General features: G+C 32.6%; 1 pseudogene; it reads left to right on the top strand.

Moving 5' to 3' along the window:
- The first annotated feature begins 622 nt into the window (after positions 1–622).
- LOC132038093 (beta-glucosidase 13-like) overlaps positions 623–6,026 on the top strand; it is an 82,610-nt pseudogene continuing 77,206 nt past the window's right edge.

Raw genomic sequence — 6,026 nt, 5'->3', positions numbered from 1 at the left:
TTTTTATAAAAGACTGATACAATTTATATACACATGCTGGAATTATATATCCACTTTCTATACAAAAATGATACATATTATATACAAAAATGATACAATTTTCTATTCTATAATACACATTATATACACAAATGATACATGTTATATACAAAAATGATACATACCTTAGTGATTCATATTTTATACAGTTTCTATACATTACAGATAGGTACTGATATATATTTTTATACACAAATGATACATATTATATACAAAAATTGCCTCAGAGTTTTTTGGAATATTTCTTACAAATATACACATATTATACATGTTTTGGGATATTTAACCTTTAGTGGCGACTTTTTTAGTTGCCACTAAAAAGCCTAAATTTTCTGTGGCAGGCCTTTAGTGGCGATTTTTCTGTAGCAGGCCTTGGAAAAGATCATAGAATATGTATACAATTATATATGGCAATTTATTACTGGATTAGATTCCAAAATAAGGATTTATGGTGCTGCCGAAGGCATACTTGTTCAGATATTAGTGGTTCGTATATCTTTTCTCGCAAAACTTTTGAATTCCATTCTACATTGGATTCTGCTGTTATATCTTGCATTAACCATTGTTTATTTATAAGACCAAAATGTATTGCCTTCTTGGACCTAGTACTGTATAATGCATTCAAGGGTAACATTTTTCGTTCGACCAATTGCGTTCAAGAGTGGTATTTTGATTAAATTATATATTCCGGCTATGAAGTTACTTTTCAACTTGTTAATTCTATGTTTCTATTATTTCTCTAGTTTTATTTATTTATGTTATTCCTTCACCATATGAAGTAAGCTGTTGGAAACCTTTTGTGTACGTTTGTTACCGTTACTTCAAATTGTGTAGCCGTCACAATCACACCATTAATAACCAATTACAGCAAGTATTAATAATCCATAGCTAACAGAGCTTAAGATTTGAATAATCATCTTGATCGTGACAGAAGTTAGATGTTTCTTTTCTTTTATTGACTTTTTTCAATTACTATTGATTTCAAGGAATGCGTAAAGAAATGAATAATATGTTTAACTCATGAGCCCCAATTGAAATTCAACTCGAGACGAGGATTGTGTAAACGGAAAAGGGCCTAAAATACCCTTAAACTATTAGATTTGGTGCAAAAATGCCCTCCATCCACCTTTGGGGCCTAAAATACCCCTAACGTTAACCTTTGGGGCTTAAAATACCCCTGACGTTAACCTTTGGGGCTTTTTAAATCCAAACGGGCTCTAAATATTTTGTTAAACAATAAGTATTTTTCTTACTTATTTTTTGTTGTTTGGTAAGTAAGCAAACATGAGAAAATTGAAAGATATTTTCTTAAAAATGACCAACTAAATATGAGAAAATTTGAAACATTCTTTGGAAAATGTTTTCCTTCATACCAAACACACACTTAATGTTTGTTATATTTCTACTTGTCTGCAGGAAGACATAAAACTAGCAAAATTTGAAGGACTGGATTCATTTAGATTTTCTATGGCATGATCAAGAATTTTACCGCGTAAGATAGTAAATCAAATTGTATTCGACATCATCATGAATTCACAGCTGACAAACTTATTTCATAATATATTGCTTAAATCGCTTATTAAGATTGCAATAATCAATTACGTTGCAACTGAAATCATGGTAAAACAGATACTAACATTTGAAAGGAAATAGGTATACGGCGCCATTTGGCCATAAATAATTTTCACTTTTTTCAGGAATTTTAGTTCGCAATCATGTTTGGATATAGAGTCGTTATAAATTTTTGGAATTCAACTTTGAAGTTGAAATCCGAAATTCAAAAAACTCGAAATACTTGTTTTCAGATTTTCACTCCAGATCACTCACAAAAATTCAACATTTTTCCAAATTGTATTCATGTCAAAACACATCTCTATTTTTAAACACCATTTTTTTTTTTTAAAACTTTTTTCCAAATATAACATTTTTCAAATTTCACATTTTTTCTGTCCAAATGCCCACTAATAATTACATGGATCCTTTGCTAGATTTTAAAGAAGTTTCAGTTGTGATTTTCAGAGGGAAAGCTAAGTAAAGGAATAAATTGGGCGGGTATTAACTTCTACAATAGTGTCATCAATGAGACCATAGCACAAGGTCCTCCCCCCCCCCCTCCCGCCCCCCCCCCCCTTCTCCCCTCTCTCTCTCTATCTCCCTCTCCTAGTAGGAACAAGCTATGTAATAGTTTCCAGTTGTAAATCAATATAATGATTTTATCACACACACACACAAAAATAGAAGCTAACATTTGATGTGTAGGTATAAAACCTATGGTAACACTTTTCCATTGGGATGTACCTCAAGTCCTAGAGGATGACTATCTCGGGTTTCTCAGTCCTAAAATTGTTTAAGTAATTAACCTTCAAGTTCTTTATATTCCTCCGTCTCAATAACTGTCTTAGTTTTTTATTTTGGTCTGTCCCAAAAAAAGTAAGACTCTCTTTCTATCTTTAGTAAGTTAACAATTCAAACACCCTACATGACACTCAAGTTTATAACCACATGATTCACAGGATATTTTAGTACATTATGCACATCTTTAATTTAGAACCACAAGATTCAAAAGTCTTTTTGTATTTCTTAAATCCTGTGCCTAGTCAAACTAAGACACTTAAATTTGGATGGAGGGGGAGCACTTCTGTTTTTGCCTACATATATTTTAAGGACAAAATGCTAGTCCATCATTTGATTTCATTTGATTTATATTGTCAGGGATAATTACCTACAATTCGTGAACATATGCTTCAATATTTTGGAAATAGGGTTAAGCATTAGGTAACCATGAATGAACCATATATTGTCTTGACATATGGGTATGACACTGGCAAATTTGCACCCGGTCGTTGTTCAGCTTGGACGGATTATTGCTCTACTGGTAACTCTGGCACTGAGCCTTATTTAGTTGCACACAACATGCTTCTTGCTCATGCTGCAGTCACCAAGTTATACAGGAAAAAGTACCAGGTCAGTTAAGGCGATGTTTGGCTTATGTTATGTTTAGATATCGGTATTGGCGGCCGGCCTAGACGGGCACCTGGAGGGATTAGAGTGTGATACCGCATTCTACAAACTGACGTATGAGACTTACCCTTTATTTGAAAATAGAGAGGGGAAGCATAACATGTCGCAAGAGCAAGGTGAGCTAATTGGTACCCTACCGCGAAAGGACGCCTCGCGAGCGGGGCGAGCAGCCCTTAAACAAAAAAGAAAAAAAAAAAAGAAAAAAAAAAAAGTAGTCTCTAACTTCCTTCGCCTTTTTTTTTTTATATATTTTTTTTATTTTTTTTAAGCATTATAAATCGAATGATTAGTTAAAACTAATTGGTTGCTAGTTTACAATTATATTCTTGCAAGCGAATACATAGGGTCTTAATTATACGTTATCTTACTCCGGGCCCCATGTATTCTAATTATAAACATGTCTATCTTTTTGTTATATGGGACGTTCCAAAATGTTTGACATTCTATTTTTAAAAAACTTAACAATTTAATTCGTGATATTGAATTAGTTTAATTATTCACACTTTTAAACTTTGTATCTCATGTTGTTCTTTTTACGATCATTAATTTAGTATTCCCTTTCGTCATCGACAATACATATTGTATAAGTCATATCAATTTCTTAGAGTCCTTACCTAATAAAATATAATCATATAAAATGAAATGAATGGAGTAGTAACTAGCAGTAGCATAAAACATATCATTCCTTTATTCAACAATAATGACTTATTAATCTTTTATCTTTACAAATTGTTTGGATCCAATTAGAATTAATATAACCTAATGTAAGTTTGAGAATGTTTTTTTTCATTCTCGGAATAGAATAAACTTTCACATATATTTGGTAATAATAGCTGCAACAATAAATTCTATTATTTTATTCTTTCTCTCATGTTGATGACACGCTCAGGCAAAACAAAAGGGTGAAATATAGGGATCGCAACGGGGCGGGGCGGTGCGGTGCGGGTGTGGTGCAGGTTCTATCTTAACCCGCAAATTTTCAACCCGCCCCGCAAAGCATTTATACCGGCGTCCACCCGCACCGCACACAAAACCGCATCTACCCGCGGGTATAACTTGTTCCAACAATGATGATCCACTCTCTGATTCATTTTTGAACTCTGACCTTTTGAGAATAACTGGACTTTAAATAAGTCTTTTTAGATAATAACCACGCAAATGTAACGAAGTTATTATTTTAACACTCTGTTGCTTTCATCCAAATCTAGGCTCACTTACAGTAACTAATATTAGTTTACGTTAGTAAAAAATTAACTTTACTAATTATATATAAAAGTTTAGTTTTTTTTTTTTTTTTTGGAAAACGAAAATTTAGGAATTAGAAAAGAATTATTCTTGTGTACATATGTAATGCTATTTTTATTAAAGAGTTTACTTTTACTCAGCGAAAATTGATGCCCCTTACTATAAAATAAGATGGACTTTATTTTAACTTTGACGGAATCTTCTTAAAATGATAACTAGACACATACCTGTGCGAATATTATCTACGTGGACATGAAATGATAAACGAAGTCTTGTCTTAGTTAAGTAAACTATTCTATCAAACTTATTTTTTCTTACGGAAAAAATAAATGAAAATGATCATGTAAATTAATGTGTTATTTGCAAAGTTAGAATATATTATGCCAAGAAAAATGGCATTCAGTTGCCTTTCAAATTTACTTTCATCCCATTATCTAGAGAATTGAGATATAGACGGAAGAAGTGCCAGTTGGCACGATGAAAGCAAACACAAATACATAATTTTAACCTCTAACCCACACCCGCCCCGCACCGCAAAGAATTTTAAAATAATTTATTTCAACCTGCCCCGCACCCGCAAATGTCTATACCCACACCGCATCGCATATGTCTAAACCTGCCCCACCCCGCACTTGCACTGCCCCGTTGCCATCCCTAGTGAAATAGGAATTGTACTTGTGTCTCATTGATTCGAGCCTTACTCCATGAAACCGAAGGATATTAGAGCTTCCAGAAGAGCTCTTGATTTTATGCTCGGATGGTAAGCATAATTTCTCAAAACAAGGTGTCATCACAATATTTACAGGGCAAAGGTGCAAATATATTCCTCAACTTTGCGATTTAAAGCACATATATTCCTCGTTAAAAAAGTGGTGCATGTATATTCATGCCGTTACACAAACAATGCAAATATACCCTGTTCGCTGACGGAAGTTTCTTAAAAAATTATTTAGCTTATTTTTTATTAAAAAAAAATTTCACGTGGCTTTAAGAAAATAAGTCTATCCATTTGTAGGAGACTTTTTTTTTTTTCTCCAGAGCACGTGATAATTTTTTTTTTAATGGGTTGTCTAGTTCGTTTAAAAAATATCTCAGTGGCTTTAAAAAAAAAAGTCTATCCAGATTTTTAAAAGAATCAGACCAGACCCACAGGAAAAAAAATTATCAAGCGGCTTTAAAAAATAAGTCTACTAAAAAAAATGGGCAGACTTATATTTTTAAAAGCCATGTGACATTTTTTTAAATTAAAAAGTAAGCTAAATAATTTTTAAAAAATTTCCATTAGCAAAAAGGGTATATTTGCGTGATTTGTGTAACAGCAGGAGTATATATGCACCATTTTTTTAACAAGAAATATATCTGCTCTGAAACACAAAGTTGAGATGTATATTTGCACATTTTTCAATATTTAAACGTTATTTTTTATTCACCTCGAGTCTAATAGATTTTCTAATATTCTATCATTTGAAGAAATGATGAAAAATTGTAAATAGTTTTTTTCATCCGTTGGTTTATAGTGATTATCCGCGAGACATGAAGACACTCGTTCGGATGCGCTTACCAAAATTCACCACAAAGGAAAAAAAGTTGTTGAAAGGGTCCTTTGATTTCATTGGATTAAACTATTACACCTCAAATTACGCATCACATCTTTCTACCCCACCTAATCATGTGAACATGAGTGCCTCTGCTGATAAACAAGTTAATTTAACAAGTAGGTT

This window comes from Lycium ferocissimum, chromosome 11 (genome assembly GCF_029784015.1).
Source record: "Lycium ferocissimum isolate CSIRO_LF1 chromosome 11, AGI_CSIRO_Lferr_CH_V1, whole genome shotgun sequence".
Lineage (NCBI taxonomy): Eukaryota > Viridiplantae > Streptophyta > Magnoliopsida > Solanales > Solanaceae > Lycium > Lycium ferocissimum.
This window is presented reverse-complemented; position numbering and strand designations above follow the sequence as displayed.